We start from the raw sequence: 19835 nt of genomic DNA, 5'->3' as shown, positions 1-19835 counted from the left end.
GCTTGCTGTCCCTGAGGCTTTCAGTAAATAGTAGAAGTAGAAAATCTTTTGACTAAGCTAGCAGAAATTTCAAAATACTTCTCAGCTGTGGGAATCGGCAGAGTTGCCTGGAACATATGGTTATGTTATGAATGGCAACCTTTTTAAGAGTAGAATTTTAAAAATTCCACTGCAATAGGTACACCAAAGCTATCTCTCGCAGCTCCATTTTGGAATCACAGATGGGAGAGGATAAGCATAGATAAAGTTCCATAAAAGAATTTTAAGCTATTTTGTTCAAGCCACAGGAAGTCATGAAGACACAAAAATCTCATTAATTTACTTACATATGACAGTGTGGACTTACGAAGCCTAGAAAAGATAGAAACCACTGTTTCATGTCTCAGACAGGTTCTTTATGCTGAACAACATCAGCAGTCATGATGTTATTATGCGTCTGAGAAACAAGTTGTGACAGATATTCCTACTGTCTAATGGAACTGAAAAAAAGAAAACCAAAACAAAAACCGGTGAAGTCAGAGGTGATGTTTGCTATCTCACTGGTAACACAGCAATGTCATTATACAAAGCAGTATCAAAGCTGACACTTTTACCTTGCTATTACTTTGATACACTTTCTTTCCCCTGTTACCATCATGGGATAGGGATATTTCCTTTCACCATTTTTAGGTACTCAGTAGTGCTCAGTTTATATCCACTTTCAACATCTTTCGTCTCTCATGACACTTTTTGGAAAAGATTTCATTTCTCCCTTTTCAGAGTTTCAAGAGACTTTAATCACCCCTTCTTGCCTACTTAAAGAATACTTAATTGAGGAGATGGTGACACAAATTTAACAATTTACTACAACTGTCATCCTTCCCCTTCTAGAGATCAAGCTGTTTTTGACCCAAGACCTAGTTTTGATACCTCACAGCAGCACAACCTGGGCTCAAACTTCTGAGAAAAACGCTCAGTTAAGACAAGTTATGAGAAAATACGGAAAGCCATGATGCAAACAAAGGTAAGATTGTTAAGATGGGGGTAGTCAGCCCATTCTGAATTGGCCTATTCCAAGGCACAATGGTGAGTGACCCTTCTGATCTGACTGATGACTGCCTGGCTAGCAGAGACTCTTTCACTGCTGTATTAGCGGAGGAACAAATACTTAGCCAGGTAGCTTGATCATCCTAGCTATATCTATTGTGTGTATTAACCAATATTTACACTTTTTAGTTGCATATATTCTGCTTACAGAGCCTCTGCGAGCATAGCAAAAGGTGCTTGAATACAGTGATCAAAAGAGGGAGGGTTACACTACTAGTTAACAATATATGCTAAATGATACTGGGCTGCCTTGGCCTCTGGCAATTACTTTCTTTTATTTTTGCTATAATAGGCATTACCTCTTAAGATGGTTCTATTTTTTCTAGCGCTTTTATTTCACCCTCCCCTTCTCAAATCACATTAGCTTTGTGATTAAGCTTGCTCAAATGGAAATCACTTACATGGGAAAAAAAAGGGAAAAAATTTTTGATAGAACGTCAAAGACCACCAAATAATAATGATATTATTTCAAGTTCAGTGAAAATTTTGCCTGACCAGTATCATTAGTTCTGGTCGAGATCTGTTAGAGCAGCCACCTTTGTCTGTCTGCTTTAAAATGTGTTTTGAAACAGCGGGACTAGAGAAAACCTCAAGCCACAAAGAAGGGAGACTTAAGATAACTTCTTCCTCACTCTCTTTTTGCTTAAAGAGAAGTAACAGGACAGCTTAGACGAGATCTTTCCTAGTTGGCTTCACCAGTCTGCATGACAGTGGCCAATGACTTACCTACCACAAAGCTTTCATTTCATTTCATTTCATTTGCCTGTGCAATTTGTTGAGTGGAAGTAATACCTAGGGACAGGGATTCTTTTCCCGGTTGCTGACATGTGGTGAGGAAAGAGGTGAAAAAATAGATATGAAAAGACCTGGTGACAAAAAGGACTTCCGCTTGAGATCAGACAGATCAGTGAGAGATACCAACTGAAATCCAAGGTAAGTAGATACATGGGTATTTCGCATCAAAATCAAATCTACTCCACATAAGTAACTATGATATCAACTTCAGAAGTTCAGCATTATATGGGATCAATTTCACGATGCCTGTATTAACTTAAATAAGACAATACATAATAGCTAACATTGCCTTCATCCACAGCTCAGTTTTGAATGTGAGTAGCCTGACTAGATGCACTAGAGCCATCCCATCCTGAATCACACTCTTAACACACTTGTTAAGAAAGAGCAGACTACATCTTACATAAAGTCGTGGTGATTTTTAAGGGTAAGTAGCTGCAGCAGCTCCTAAATTGGTATCCAGATGGACAAAGTATGTAGATTCAGAAACTTGGAAGTTACGCTGAACAAAGTCCCCTAGTAAATCTTACTGACAAGAACAGAAGTAAAGCAGCCAGGAAAATTCATTGGGCTTTCAATAGTTTTTTTTTTTCCTCCTCTAAAAAAGAAAGAAAGAAAAAAAACCTGTTTCATATTCAAAGCACAAGAATGACTTTAAAATAAAGTGTCAGACAAAATTGTAAGGTTGAAAATTCACAAAGTGGAGTACAATGCATGCTGTGTCCTCCAGTATTCTACCTGGACACAGCAGGGTGCATTAAGAAAGTTATTAAGTACTCTCTTATGCCCAGTTATTAGAAGATGCTTGTTAAATCTGGGCTTTTCCTTACATATGCATCCTCTTAGAAATTTTAAATAAAGATTACCAGTCTCTTTGTACCCTGCTCCTTCTTTCTCCTTACTGCCAAAAATTAAAGTAAAAAATGTGACAGTACAACATATTATTTTAATTTACTCGCAACATACAGAAATCTGGATTCAGTAGAATTCCTCCACTCAGTGTGGATGGTCAGTGTATATGAAACAATGTCACAGCCAAATGTTTAAAAAACATGTATAGTATTGCATCATTGTTCAGTATTTAGATAATAATGTATTAACAACCATATCAGGGATTTTCTCAATAGTTAAAACAGTAATCCAAATTAAAAACAAAACAACTTGATTCTGCAATATGGCAAAGATCCATTTAAAACCTAAAAGTAGAATTACTTCCCTCGCAAATCTTCAAGCTGCTTGTGGCTTATAAGCCACATCTTAGTACATATACATGGTGTATTATGAACATGTACTAACATACTATGTCCTATGCTCAACCATATATAAGCTCACTATGCTCACCAGTAGCAGATCTTACCTTGGGACATTGGAGGTCCAACTCCACCATAACTTCATAATCCTTGCTAAAATCTTAGCATAACCTCCCTTTCACAAAAAGCACACACAATGCCAATGCACGCTAGCACCATGCCCAGCAACACAACACACCAGAACAAGAGATGTAAACCCGAACAGGAAGCAGGCTGCACCTGCACAGTACCTCTCAGCATCGGGGGAGACCACTATTAGCTAAAAATCATTAAAGCTACCAGCACTGCCCACATTCTAGGCTGACCAAAGCTACGTGACTCAATTAGAACAGAGCCAAGCTAGTAAAGTTCAGGAAGATCTGAGAGAATGAGAAAGTAATTAGTCTCTACCTAGCTTCAGAAAGGGTTTGTCATGCCTTTTTAACGTGTCTTTGAAACAAGCTTCTTTAACCTCTATCTGACTGCATCTGCAGACCACAATGTCATTGTGTTTTATGAACTGTCAAAATAGATCTTTTATTTTTGTATTACTGATATTCCCAAAAGAGATATAAATCTGCACTAGTAAAAAAGTGAAAAAGTTTATTAAGTTCTTTTTTAATGGATTCCTTGAGGCATGTCTTAAAATGTTTTTTCAGTCAAAAAATATGAAACAAGACTTTTTGCAAACTATGGAGAAAAGGATCCAGGGGACCTGTCTCTAAGGACACCAGAGTATCAGTGAGTTTGCCTACACTACGTGGTTTAATTTTGACATTCCTACCTCAGGATTTCTAAGAACAGATGGCAAGAAAGAACAGCATTCTGTCTTTCAGTCCAGCAAAATGATTGTAGCCTAAAGTGCAAAGGGAGTAACAGAATGTATAAAACCACCAGGTGATAGTTGGAGAATGCAAAAGTTTAGAAAGCCTAACGTACATAACCTATTAGTGCATGTAGGAAGGAGTAAATAAATTCATGATGGACAACAGCAAGAAATTAAATAGTACACTCCCCCAGCTTTGAGGGCCAACTGTCATTTTTAATTAATACAGAAGTAGACATTCACACAAAAAAATGCAGTAAAAAGCAAATAAACTAATGAGATGGAGAATAAAATGCTGGGGACTCCCCAAGTACTTGGGGACTTCCCAAGTACTGAACAGCAAATGCTACAACTCTTAAAGGTATTGAAGCATACTGTGCTCATCCATCTGAATCTGCATTTTGCATCCCATACAAAATTTATTTTATGTAAAATACAAACAAAACATTGACATCAACCAAGAGAGATGGCATAATTTTAGATGTATATAAAGTTTGTGGGTAATTTTGGCACAAATTAGGCATCTGGTTCTGGTTTTAAGTGTAGGACTATCTAAGAAAACACCTGAATTGTCTTCCTCCACAATCCTGAGTTACTGATCCACTGAAAAACATCTATCCTGGGTTGGGTTAACTTGCAAATAAAGAAATCTAGGACAGAGAGGCCAAAATATAAACTTAGCTTTAATGAATTAGACTTAACTAAGACTGACTGAAGTTAATTTAATTAATTAAAATAATAGTGGTCATCTACAAAAAGCTAATCTATAACCTATAACTTTATGTATTAATAAAAAAAGGGAGAATAAAAGAATGAAACATGTATATTAATATTTACTTCAAAAAGAAAAAGACCATCTCATTCCTGCTAATAGAACATTAAGGGCAATTAACCTTGTAGCGTATCAACTAAGTGTTGAATTTGAAACATCTAAACTAAGAAATGAAGATGTTTTCAACCTCAGTGAAGTCTGGCTATGTTTTTCAATAGTAACTGAATGGGTAATTTTAAATAATGAACAATATGATATTACAATATAAGAAAGGTGAGGTGTAATAAAAAAATAAAAAAGAAAAATTTACGGTCAATGAGTATAGCTTACAAGTGTTCATGTGGGTTAGCCTAGGGAATAAGAGGGAACATTTAAGGGTCTATTAAAGGAGAATATATTTGCCTTGTAAAGAAAATCTTCTATCAATTACTTATCTGAGCAAGTTAACTTGAACAGTTGACTTGAATTTGTTTTTGTTTTTTATTGTGCAGGCTGTATTTCTCTTTAGCGCATACTTTATAGTAAACTTACTTTCTGTGTGACTGTTAGAAAGTACCATTATTTGACAGCAGGTATTTTACTGCCCTACATCCTTACCTGCAAACAGCTGCTGGGATTGCTTTGGATCAGCAACCAAACGCTAAGCTTAAGTAATAACAGTTACAACATTGGCAGTGTGGGGGTTGGCGCGACTATGATGTGATGGCTATCACACTCTACTGTGCTGTATATAATCAAATACAATTCACAAAAACCCTACATAAAGTAGATCTTAATAATGTATAGGTGACAGATGAACAATTCTCTGGAACTTCTTTATCTGAGACAATCTTTATCGTGATCTGTGTTCTTTACCATGAGCCATTTCAGCAACACAAATCAAAATGGTTAGTAATATTGGAAATTGTACATGAAAATAGGCTAGAGCTACTCTTACTACATTTTTCTACATTTTCTGCTTTGATGAAAACAAATACTTTGGGGGTTTTTTGAGTTTAAAAAAAATGTACACTTCTACAGTTTGGTTTCTGATGTAAACCCATAGTTTCAATTCTATTATTTCAAAATGTTTAGTCAGACAGACAAATCTGGCAAAGCAAGGAATGTTTAGTTCATCTTGTTCATCTGACTAGCTAACAACACTGAGTAAAATGCTCAGCCTGATGAGTTCTTTAAATGCAGCGCAAAGATCATATGTTAGGATCCCATCTGAGACATCACCAAAATACGAACCGAGGAGAACTTGATATACCTACCCCAAGTAAGATGAAGGACAAAACACAATATGCTCAAGGTTCCAACATCCCCTTGTATCATGACTGAGGTTTTCACCTTTGTGTAGTTCAGGAAAGACAATGGTTACCACTCTACTGTTAACAACTGAACTTGTGGTGCACCTTTATACTATATTGCGTGTATACAGTGTAGTAGAAGCTGCAAATTCGCAGGTATTTTTTCCCTTTCTTTATATGCTGTGGCACATATCTAAGAGGTTGCAAAGGATCTCTTTCCCTTTGAGGCTCACATTCAAACCTTTTACATTGAATTTCCAAAACATTTTGTTAAAACTAATTCCCTTATTTCATCACAGTTATGGAATTTTGCACAACCATTTTATAATGACATTAAAATAGCACTATCATTGACATCATAACCACTCAGACACTTGCACTGACATTGTAATGAGTCCTGTGTGGCTGTTACCACATCGATGGAAGTATGAGAGACACTTCATTGACACTGTAATAGCCTCAGTGCCTGCAGTGTGGTGGTAATGGCTCCTCTGGGGCTGTTACCATGTCAATGGAAATACCTGAGACATTTCCACTGATATTATAGAAGCACTTACACACCAGTATTTTAAACAAAACAGCAGAAATTTGGCCTAAAAATGAAATGAAGTGATCAAGCTAAACAAAAAAGGTTAAAGTCCTCAAAGACAACAGCAATTTTCAGGAGACCTGTGTGTTTGTTTGAACTTCACTGAAACATGCGCATGCATATAAATAACTCCTCATTTCCAAAAAGCACGAAATAAAACCCACCAAATCTAGATGTAGACATAGGTGAAAAGAAAGCAACTAAAACTCCTCATTGATAAACAACAATGAACATACTTGCTCATTATTAATCGTACTTAAACTAAACTTAGATTTGGCAATGAAAAGTAGTAAGAAAACAGTATTATTTCTGACCATGGAAGCAACTCTCCTCTCTCTCCCCTCCCCCCCAAAATCACAAAAAGTTTGTATGTCAAGATTTAAAAAAAATAAAAATAAAAAAATAAAATAAAAGACCAGTGGGTGCTTATGCATGAAATTAATGAAATTAAGAACAGATATCTAAAATGCTCAGGACTGTATTCACATAATACGATAAACGCGTATGTGTTAACCCACCAAAGTGCTCAGTCTAGAGTCAATTAACACTTTGCAACTTCTCAAAAGCAACAAAGGATTAAGAGACAAAATAAATCATGAAAAAACACAGAATTCAAGTTATTTTTACTTGAACTGCTTGGTGAGTCCTTGGTACTACAACAACCACCCAAATACAGAATGATTAGGGCCTGTGGAATGTATTTAATGACTCCATTTTTCTTTTGCTTAAAACTTACTTGGAACTTTAAAATTAACTTTTTTTCTTCCAATGTTATGCAAGAAGGTTGTGCTGCAAAACTCTTTGTCTTGTGAACCATAACATTAAATAGTTTGGCTTCAGAGGTAAATCATCTGGGAGACAGTTACATAAGCTCACACAGAGCTACAGAGAGATGAGTACTATGCTGTGATCGAACTGCAGCAGCTTCAAGCATCTTGAAGATGACAGTACTTGCTGCAATCCAGATTATGGTAGTAGTGACAGAATTTGAGGAAAACTAAATTTAGAATGTGGAATAAAACATCTTTCAAGGGAAAGTAACCAGAAACACAGAAGGCAACATGAAATAAGTTTAAGCAACATTTCAATCTGAATCTCTGAGTAATGAATGTGTGTGAAAAGAAGGCAAAAAACAACAGCTTTATTACATTTGAATTTCATGCAGGCAGACAAGGCTGTGAAACTGTTGTACATAGATCAGAGAAGCAGTTAAAGGAAAATACTGACTTTACTCTAAGCAGAAGCTCCAAGCAAATGTGAAACTACAAATGGGTTTTGCAGCTGCCAAGAGGCTGAAAATCTGGGAATTCTGCAAAAGTGAAATCCCAGTAAAATGCTAGATTTAGAATCCAACCTCCCCCCTCAACAAACTGGAGGAGAATGGGGTAGTGACTTCAGAAAACCCAGAAATAATCCTGTCAGTTAGATTTTGTCCTACAACAGAAGCTTGGGAAAGGAGGGAAAAAAAGAAAAAAAAAAAAGAAAAAGAAATAAAAAGAACCAGTATTACAGTAGTTAGTGGCCAAGATTATATTAGAATACATACCAGGGGATTAAAAGCATATCAACAAACTTCACTCGTGGTACAGGTGCAGTCAAGATTACTCACAAAAAAAAAAAAAAAAGAGAAGGAAAATCAGTTTGCATTTTGTGAGAACAGGGCCTGTTAGAAACACTGCACGTTTGTTGCTCTGAAAAAACATTAAATGCAAAAATCTGCTGACTGAGTCAGTATGGCAGTAACTATGAAAAGAATCCTTAATTCTGAAACAGATCTTGGAATAAGAAAGATTAAAATGAGGAGAAAAACATTTTCCAGAAACTGCAAAAATTTGGGGGGAGAAGAGGAGGGCTGTGGCTCAGCCTAATGTCAAGTATCTTTATGGCAAGATTCCAGATACGAGTTCAAAAAGAACAGCATGTATGTTTGTATTTTTTCAATAACCGTCTCGGATGGTTATATTACTAAAGACTGCATTTTTGATTAAAGAGAGGTATTAATGTTTACACTGATGGCACCTGGATTAAATGAAGAGCTGCTGAAACATACCGCTAATTCAGTAAAGCATTAACAAGCACTATGGTTCAGCCATGTTCAGTGAAGAATTTAAGCATATGCTGAACTTTAACAGTTCTTTCACTTCACAGAAACCAACAGGACTTTATAGCAGACACCAAAAGCTAGAGAAGATCCCTGACAGGAACAGACTGGCAACATTATCTGTTACGAATACTTGCTTCAGTGCAGACAAACCTGAATTTCAACAGCTTTTTTAATACACGTAGTCTCAATGTCAGTGTAACAATAGCTAAAAATCCCCTTCAGCTTTAAAGTGTAAACTGGAAAAAAATATACAGCAGAACCTCGCATCTGAGAAGTGAATCCTTACTTGCATCCAGACAACAGTGAAAACTCACTTTAAGTGCAGCCTTTCCAACACTGAAAACCCTCCAGCTTAACTCCAAAGAGCAGTCTATCAGGAAAGCCCACACGGCTCCCACAGAAGTACTTTTCTTATGGGATAAGGGTCAATGTGCATGAAGCGGTCTGAGAAACCGGTCGTTACCACATGAAAGGCGAGGGGCACCGCCCGCACTGCCAGCGTCAGAGACACGCAAGGGGAATTACCCAAAACTGCCCCCCCACCCCCCTTAAAGAAAGACGAACAACAGAAATTAGTCACCTCAGCAAAGCGCAAGGCGAGGTAGTACTTTCTTTCAGACTGCAGTTCCCACCAGCTTTCGGGACCGAAGCCAACTCGTCGCCGTCGCCGTCGCCTCAGCCCTCGCACGCGCCGCCACCCCGCCGCGGGCTCGCCCTGTCCCCCCGCCACGGTCGGCGCCTTCTGGAAGCTTCCGCGGCGGAGCGCGCTGAGGGGACCGCGCGGGCGGCCGGGGCGCTTCGTCCTCCCCTGCTTACGGCCAGAGTGCTTAGGTAAGCGGGTGCTTTCCCTCCCAGCTTCTAAGCTCTTTTACAAACACTAGTTTTAAGATAAACAGTGCCAAAGCAAGTAAGGAGTTTTATCATGCATCTTCACGCAGGTCGGGCAGGAGCTAAGGCAGAGCGGCTGTGTGTGGCGGCGCTTCACGTCTCCCGTGCTGGCTGAACTCTGCTGGGAGGTGATCTTGACCTCCCTGTGAAAAGCCGGTTCAGGGCTGCAGCCCCACTGAGGAAAGACTGTCACCAGGCCAAGTAAGTCTGGATCGTGATTTGGTAGGGATGGGGTGCAAACAGCTTTCAAACGTGGAGTGATGTTGCTGTTTCATACAAAGGTAGGTTTTTCTTTGAGTACCTGGTGAAGTTACAGTTAAGGCTCTGATCTGCTGTGTAAGATGTATGCCTAGACTGAAGAAGTTTGTTGTTGAAATTTTCCCTGTTTGGGAATTTTACTCTTAGGTACTGACACCGTCCTGGAAGACTGGTCGGTAAGTGAGATTTTGGGCAGGTGTGATGGGAGTATTTGGAATAATACATGTCATTTACTAGTACTGAAATACTTAAGGTATTACTGCCACTGAAAGTCTGTCCATGAACTAATGAAATTTAAACTATAACACTTATGAACTGGTTTCAATTAAAAAAATGCATTGAACAGAACTCTGAAAGCCTAATTAATTCAAAAAAGCCCAGTGTATTTGCTGTTCATCAGTTTATTTTAATATGAAGATTATAAACTTAGAAAAAATCCTCTTGCCTGTCAAAATACACAGAGAGTGTTAAACAGATTCAGGTTCTTCTGTCAGCCAAAATCATTGTATTAGGCACTTCAAAACGCCTGAACTGCATAGTATGGAAAGGCTTGTTTGTCAGATCCCTTGCACTGATGCATTATTTTGTTGGTTTATTTCAAATATCATGCAATCTCTCATTGAAAGGCAATTGTCTTAACTCTCGATTGACTTAGAGCCCTCAAAGCAACATTAGATATTTATTTTTACGTGCAAAATATAGAAGTGATTGGAAAGCTGTCTCTTACAAATCTTTTATGTTTGTTTAAACAATACCTTGGATGGAAACTTCTGGTAGCCAGAGTTGGCTTTCTGGAGAAGGAAAGAAAGGTCTCAATACTAGATTGAAAAATGTGACATTTACATGAAATTTTAAACCTGTTTTGAAGTTTTTTTTCACTCATTGTGGAATGATATGCTTTTAAAACATCAGAAGTTGCTGTGAAATGAGTATGTTGTTTACTGCTAGTTGTTTGAAGAAAGCTAGTATAATTTATTGGCAAGTTGGGTTGTCCATTCACTAGCTACTTGAAAATTTCACCATTCAGGAAAATGATAACTGTTACAGGTACTGGTATCATTAATGTTGATTGAACATAATAGGTCATATTTATTATTATTTTAATGATGGATGCTTAGATCTACACTAATTGGCTATGTAATAGAAATTAATCTTATATTGTGTTGTGTCACATATTTATCACTTAAAAATTCTCCATAACAGAGCAGTGTTATGTTTATCTAAGGAGCAGATAGATACATATGCTCTTTCAAACTGTTGGGTGAAGAGGACAGCATTTGTTATGTCTGCTAATAGTGTATATCTTCTATAATACTCCTTTTGTCTTTAGATAGGCAGGTTTTTGAGGGAGTTTGTTAAACTGTGGGCATAACTCCGTGAATTGCATTTGATAACAAGTGCTACCTTAAGTAAGATACCACAGTAATAATCAGTTGTATGATGATAGCATACATAGTGAACTTAGTATATTACACTATCAATATTTAATGAATGTGATAACTTATTTGTTGTATGTGAATCTCTTAGGGGTATATGCACAATTTTATTTTCATGGAAGATGCAATGAGCAAAGTCACATTACACGGTAGTAAAAACTTCTGTCTAAGCTGAATATCAATTTCTTGCAGGCAGCACCACCTGTCCTACATATATGCCAAGACACAGAATATAAAACCTTTAAAGATTTTAAATGAAAACTTAAAGTTACTTGCGTGAATATTTCACATATCCTATTAGTAATGCTACCGTAATAAAGTATTTGGTGATGGAAAATCTTCGCATTAATCTTCTCAAGTAGTTAGAACAAGAATTACTTTACTGCAGAATTTGTTTACTTCTTCATAACATCTTGGTCTTTGATCTTTCAATTTTTATCCCACACTAGCTTCTTTTAGGGTTTGGAGCTTTATTTTGGTTTTGGACTGTAGCACCAGTGCCCTGCTAATTCAGGGAAGCTCCTTTCTATTCCTACTGACATTCATTCATGACTGTGTCAATTAATGTATATATATACTATTTTCATGGAACAAAAGAAGCTTGTACACAGTAGGTTAAAGAAGAAAATGATGCAAACATTAGCACGTTTATAACTGTCATTGCTTTATTTACCATGCAGTGATTAAGACATGTAATGTCTACAGCAAAAGTCTGTGATTCTTTGCCAGCTGGCTGCCTGCCTTAACTTACGGGAATAGTAATAAATGAAGCCCAAGCAAATGGCCACCATCTGGGTGAAGCTCAAGAGAGCTTGTTTGGACAAGGCTCCAGGGTCAAATAAATGAATTGGACTTTAATGTTAAGATGCATCTGTGGACAAACAATTACTCCTTATGTGAAGTCTGGCTTTATTCAGTGCAGGTGCAGAAAGTTGTCAGTATTTATAAACTAGATAAAATTTAGAGATTTTTAAAGATGCACATTGTTTACAGGTATAAACAGCCATCTGATGCCTGTCATTCAAAGCAGCCTCGAGAAACAGGAAGACGGTTTTAAAAATAAGTGAAAAGGAGAACAGCATGAAACAATCGTATAAATTATGCCTTCTGCTGGGCTAATTAATACATGCTGATTTTCTTCTATTATTTTTATTTGTAGAACATAATGCTGATGCTTTGCTGTAATTAAATACTTGTACATTTGTTAAGACTTAAGATTTTGAGTACAAAACAAAAATAGTGCATTTACAAGATCAGGTAATCAGATGGAAGACGTGTGTATTTTTAGCACCTGAAACTTATTTGTCATTTTAAGGTTTTGTGTATTTCAGGCTCCTTGCTTTAGTTAAATCCAGATTTTTTTTTACTCCTTATTACTGAAATTTATTGTTCTTACATAACATTTAACCCTTTCTCTTTCCATTCATACTTTGTACGCCTCTGTTTTTGGATCTCATTCAGCAAGAGACTTATTTAGCTTTGAGAAGGTACTTAATTATTGCTGAAGTTAATGTAAGGCATGGCTCCTGGCCTGTACAGTGACTTTGTCTGCGTTACTTTACTCCAATCTGTGCTGGATGATAAAAATACCTTTAAAAGAACTCAGTTTGTAAATATGTGTATCACTTGTAACATTAGGAATCTGACCTGTTTCTGACTCTTGTCTGAGTCAGTAGATAATCTTTTTGTTGCTTGACTGACCATATTTTTTCACGCAAAACCGTTACTCTTGTATAGTTCCGCACTAGTCTGAATATTCTTCATGTGCAATTTTATCCGTGTATGTATGTATGTAGCATATGCAAGTGATGCCTGTTCAGGAAAAAAATAAACCTGCATCTGTGTAATGTTACTATCGAAGATGCATAAACCTACCCACAGTAAAGACTATGTTGCCAGTTATGGCTATTACAAGTATTACCACTCTTCTCTAAATGCAGGAAACAACATTCCTCCTTCGTACCTTCATATCAGAACTTCTGACAGGCTCTGATAGTATGGTGGCAACCATGGCCAGCATCTGCTTATTTGTCTCCTTACCCCCCAACACCACTGCTATACATGCAGGATGGGTTTCCATTTATGCATATTCCTTTCTTGCTTTGTGCTTGTTCACACAGCACTTTTTATCTGCATTGGAACTTGTTCTTGTATGTATGTCTAGGAAGAAAAGAGGATACTCAGTTGTGCCTGCCAAGTAGAGTTAAATTCTATAGCACCAAATAATCACCGAGTGCTGCCTCAGCTGGACTTGTAATGTATTCACCCTTTACATTAACAGAGCTGAGACATAAGCTAGGACTCTTGAGGCTCATAAACAGCAACTCTTCCAGCTGAAATAAAGGGATCATCCTTTTCATTTAGCCAGTGGGAGCAGAGCTAAGCTTCTCAGCTGGGAGTCACTGTTTGCATCTTGCAAAAGACTGATTTAAAATTATTCCTTTGAGGGCAGCTGGGGTGAAGAATTTGTTTGGGAATTAAGCAGATGCCCCTCAAAACTATATACTTCCTTTTAAAATCCAGTTACCATAACAACTGTAAAATACTTTTGCTCTCAAACAAAGCACTTTTTTGGTATTAGGAAGTTTGCACTCCAGGAGAGAAGCTGATTTACTTTCCCTGAGGAAACTCACCATATGACATGCAAAATGTCAGGGAATGAAGAATACAAACTGGAGCTATAAAACCACATTAGAAATTAAATACCTTATGGGAAACTACCCTTTCTGAGTGCTATACATTTCATCATAAATGAAAAGATCCAGTCATACTCTACCATTAACAGTATCATAGCAGTTATCCATAGGACAGCCATTATGTCAATGGCTCTAACAGTTTATAAATTATGGAATGGTTGAATGCCAGACCCTGTTACCATCAGGCATATGTAAATAGAAAACCTATAGATGCCTCATTTACATCCTCTACTAAGATACTGTTGTATGGTGCCGATTTGCAAATACATTATAATGACGATCAGCATAGCTTGCACTGAGCTTGTGACGACTTTGCACAGTTATTTAAGGATCAGATCCTTATTGTCCACTGGTAACTGTATAATAGTGTCAACTTTATACTCTCCTCTACATTATTTTCTTCTTTCTGCACATACTACAATTTTTTTCCCTGTTTGTTGTAATATGGCAGATCTGGTAGTATTTATACTTGTAGCCTTGTGCTATTGTAATGTGTATATACTTTGGCATTGTAATATAATTCTGTGTTGTCCTGAGTATACTTTGTCGGTCTTTCTCAAGGTCAGGGAGGTCAAAAATGTTCATCTCTGTCTCTGAGAAGCTTTTGTATCGGAGAAGCTGTCAGGGCAAAAAAAGCTGTTGCTGGATACTATCATTAGGAAAACATCAACAAACAAACGATTTATTTGTGTTTTATTTATACTTTATTGTGTTGTAGCCCAGCAAAATTGTGTCCTTGAACTTAGGGTATGAAATAATACTATTAAGGAAGCCAAAGCAAACCTAGTCAAAGAAGGTCATTTATTTTCACTGATGTAGGTGGTCAAGTGCACTGACGTTCAGTGCTCCCAAATCAGGCATTGCTATCATATGCATAGTTACTGCTTAAAAGAATCAAGTTTGGATCAAATGGGAGGCAGCAGATGTTCTGCTTATGCAAGACAGCCAAAAAGTTGTAGGAGAAAGAGAAAATAATTATTTCTATGTTTTCATGTATCACTTGTAATCTATAGGTAGATGTTGCTATTACATATGAGCATTCATTTTCAATACAGTGTTGACACTTTCATTGTGAATAATTTTGCATTTTAGGGAGAGAATTAAGTGCTCGAATATCCTGTTGTATTTGCAAAATACTGACTTTTCAGTTGGTTTTTGACATTGGGTTACAAATGGAACGTGCAAAATACTTCACCTTCTCCTGCCATACGACATAGGATGTAGTTCCTGGCAACTAACTATAGTTTCAGGTTGTGTTGTTTCTACAAAAATATGTCAAGAAACCTGAATATCAATCTTGTAGGCTAGACAGATATGTTTGTAGTTTTGGGTTTGCTTTTTTCCTACTAACAGAGGAGATAATCTTTAAGTGGTCTAGTACAGTTCGCTTCTAAAATATACCCATCAAGTGTCACTTTTGCACGCTAGTATATGTTCTTAAATTCACATGTTCACATGAATGCAACTTTTCTACAATTTATGAAATACTATGTAAATATACCTTTAGAATGAAAAGCTGCTTAATAGCTTGGTAGGTAGTTCCATCAGCCAGTAGTAGCTACATCATTATGGTATGAGGATCTTATTATTAAAAGTTTTATAGAAAGAATTCATTGTAAGTCAGCCATGTTGCTAACAGCTATTTTATTTGTGTTTAAAATGTTCTGAGCCGTTCTGCTTGCAAAAATGCAATGCCTTTTAGGGACATCTGAGAATCTTATGCTGCTGTACAGGCAAGTGGAATAGTAAATCTTCATTTGAAAATCACAGAAAGCCCTCTGAGAATAAAGATAAGTTTTTATTTAAAAACAATGCTTAAGAATTTTGTACGTTATTTAAAAGAAATTAAGTAGTTGCTAAAATTTACTTAGGACTGAAATTAGCTGGAGAACTCAGAATGCGTCTATATATTTTTATCTGGGACTTAATCCAGTTTTAGGTACCTAGAAGTTAATCATGGCACTCTCCAGATTTTATAGTATAGTTTTTAGGAACATGATATCTTATTTCAAGTGCAACACTAGAAGATAACGTGGATTCTTAATTAGGCATTGATTTGTTTTTATTATAATGACCAGAGAGGAGTAGGAGTTTTGTGCCAGGCACCTCTAAGCAAGGAGTAATATATGGTTCCTGTTCTTAAAGCTTACAGGAAGATAACACATTGGAGGATCAAAGAAACATAGAGCCACAATGTACTTGCTCCAAGAGATACGTTATTTTATTTTCACTGAATGAGCTTTACTGTTAAATGGAAAGAAATGTGAAGGCTAATTTTTTCTGTTTTAGAAAATTTGCAGCACAGTCAATGGACAATGAGCAGATAGCATTTATGGAAAAAAACCCATGTAGAAACATCAGAAAGAAAAGCATGGTGATATACTTGGGTGAATTTAATAGCAAGGAAAGTATGGCCCAACATCTGCACAAACTAACCATTTTGAAAAAAGAGAAACCAGACTATTCTAAAAATTTGTTAGAAATGTTTGGCACTTGTAAGCTTATGGAAGACATAATAACATTCTTTCATACATTTTGCATATGTGAATGTATGTATTGAAAAAGAGCCTTTTTCCTTACTATAAGCAATTGTGTTCATGTTTGATAGAGTATGTTAAATGCATATTCTAATTTTTAGAGGGTACGTAGGTCTGCAATGAACAAACTTAATTACTGTTTAATTAACTTTAAACCAAATAGTCAACAAATATATGATGAGATAATTATTATCTCTTCATAAGTCCCATCGTTGGTAATAGGATTCAGTATGAAGAAAGCAAGAGTGAAAGTAGATGTGCCATTTGGGAAATGTGTACAATCATGTAATTGATACATAAAAATGTGCCAGGTACTGCTGGAATAAGATGCTTTTATAATGTACAGTTCAGTGCCACGTTAAAGTATTATGTAGTTTAACAACTTGTAAGGACAAAAAAGCCTCTTATGCTGAGTAGAGTCCCTTACAAGCAATTGAGTTACAAATTAGTGGGACTCTTATGGAATAAGAACACATTTACTAAACACTGTGCAGCTCACCTACTTATTCTTCTATTTTAATAACTCAAGTAAGTCTCTCTAATGTTTACTTCAAACACTAATACCTCAGCAGTATTCATAGGACCTGATTATGGAATGTATGAGTACACACAGATTGAGTACAGTGAAACTACCCATATATTACTGTATCATTTAGGTTCATAACATTCATTTTTTCTGAAGTACTTAATTTTGAGTCTGGACCATATATTAGTCTGTTCAGAAAGTCCTCATGAAATGATATCCTTGTACTTTTTATCAAAAAACTAGTTTGTAAATTAAGTTAGAACTCATCAAAGTAGTGTTTCTCAAGAAAATGTTTTGTTAAAAAAAAAATGAAAGGGTAAGACAAAATCTAAATCTAGCGAGATTTTTTTTCTGTAATTTTCAATTTCTCTTCTTTGATGTAAAGCAAGTATTCTGCAAAAGCAAATACAGTATGTGAAGACTTAGTCTATCACAATGAATATTTTCACTCAGCCATAAATTAAGTTTAGAAAGTTCCAAATCATCAAGACTACTGCCCCTCCTCAAAGTAATGTCAAAAGTATTTTAAAATACAGTGATGAATTGTTAGAATTAACAGGAGTTTGTATTTCCGCAGAGGTGTACAGATATATATTGCCTGAAGATAAGTTCCCAAATTTTAAGTAAAACAGTGATTAAACACAGGAAAAGACTTTTGTCGCCAAAGTGATGGCACGTTTATCAGCAAGATAGCCAAAAGCAAACTTTCATATCAAATTTTACATGTTTGCAATGGAAATGCTGATAATACAAGCACAGTTTGTGTTATGAAAGTATGCATCTCTTCCTCACTCTTCTGCATTTGTTGGATAGTTTCCAGTTGTTTTGGTAATATGCCTAGGAATTCCTCAAGAGACTCTTGTTAAGAATGAAAAATAGTCACCTAATCTCACTTTCTTGTGAAAATTAGAGAGAGTGACATTCAGCATACAACTTTCTTGGCGTTGAGAATCTGAAACATGGTAGAACTGGTTTGTATATGATTACTGTGTGTCTCAGTAAGGATCAACATAGGGAACAATCTGCAGGCTTTTGGCCCGTTTCTTCCAAATTGGTATTCATAGTTAATTTTCACTTCCTGAAGCTGGTTTAAGTTCCACATCTTGAAAAAGTAAGCTTTCCATTTTTTGTAATTCATCTGTTTTACCTTTATCTACCAACTTTCTCTGTATCATGTTTCCCAGTTAAGTGAAAACATTTCCCTCTCATCACTTCCAGCCCCACAGATTCACCTTTGCATACCACAGGGCTGGACTCTTTGTATATTGGATGTAATAATACAAGAAGGGTGAGGGAAAGGTATAATACAAATGGTGGATTTTTGCTACACTTGTGCAACAGAGTTGTTTTTGAAGCACTTTGAAGAGTACAGGTTTATTTAAGTCTACCACATTTGCACATGAAGTGCTACTGAATTAGTCTTAAACATATTGAAGAATGGTTGAGCATCATGTTCCGCCTGTTTATTATAGGGATTTGATTTGCAAAATATAATAAAGGAGTGTTCATATCTGACAGTCAGACCTTGTCGCTTACATAATTATTTCCATACACAATGACCTTCCATGTTGAAAATAACCAAAACAAAACAAAACATGCCTTTATAGACAAGTTGAGCAAATACACTATGGAAATCCATGAGACACAATCAATGTCATTTTTATAAACCATGTCTTCAAGAGAACTGTAATTTAAAAAATGAAATAGACTGAAAATGACAGTACTGGTGTCATGTTGAACCCATCATTCACAGTAGTCTGGCTAATGGAGCATAGGTCAGAATGCCTAAGCTTTTCTCTCCTAACCAGATTCTGTTTTTCTTCAAAAGGGGAGACTATGAATTTGTTTCATGACAAATTGAATAAAGACAGATTACCGGTACTATCAATGCACTAAAAATAGGTATATAACTGTGAAATGCAAGTTTCTTTTTATTGTTGATCCCATATCAAATAGCTACTTTGAAACCAGATTTAAATTGATTCAAGAAACTTAAAATGAAAAATACTGGAATGTTTAAACACGTCTAAGTAGCTTGAATAAATGTATGCCAGCATCTTTTCAGTGTTTAGTAATCTTCACCTACAAGTGCATTTATTATTTTTATATGGTGGAATTAATTATTGTACCTGAGATTATTAAAAGAAAAATTGTAGAAAATTGTAGAAAGGAAAAAATTGTAGAAAACCATTTCATTTTAATTCTTATGAGCAATGTGGTGCAAACATCAGACCTCCTATTGGTTATCATTATGCCACCAGTCTTTTTCACTATGCTTGCTTAATGGTAGGCAATAATTAATATGATTCCACTATGTGTTGAACTGTGACCTAAACAACTTACGTATAGCTATAAATATAAGTAACATGAGATGTTTTCCAATCTTCTGCATAGAATGTGAATTATAATGTGTAATGTCTTATGCATAGTGGAAAGAAATGAGCTGGGAATGTCATTTGAGCCACTGGAAGATCATAGTATATCAGAACAGGGACAGACAGAACAGTGTAGAGAGAGAAAACTTTTGACAGCCAAAGTCTTACTTTGGAGAGTAACTCAAATGCCTGACGGCAAGCCTTATTCTTCAGTTCTAGGTCTGACTGGCCACCAGCTCCCCAGTTGAATGGACAATGAGCATGGCAAGTTAAATGAGTAGATTCTTGACTTTATGAACATTGGCATGTGACAGTAGAGGCTCGTAGTGGGGTTTTTTTTTTCTTTCCTTTTTTATTTTTAACTTC

The sequence above is a fragment of the Dromaius novaehollandiae genome, chromosome 13, assembly GCF_036370855.1.
Source record: "Dromaius novaehollandiae isolate bDroNov1 chromosome 13, bDroNov1.hap1, whole genome shotgun sequence".
NCBI classification, from domain to species: domain Eukaryota; kingdom Metazoa; phylum Chordata; class Aves; order Casuariiformes; family Dromaiidae; genus Dromaius; species Dromaius novaehollandiae.
This window is presented reverse-complemented; position numbering follows the sequence as displayed.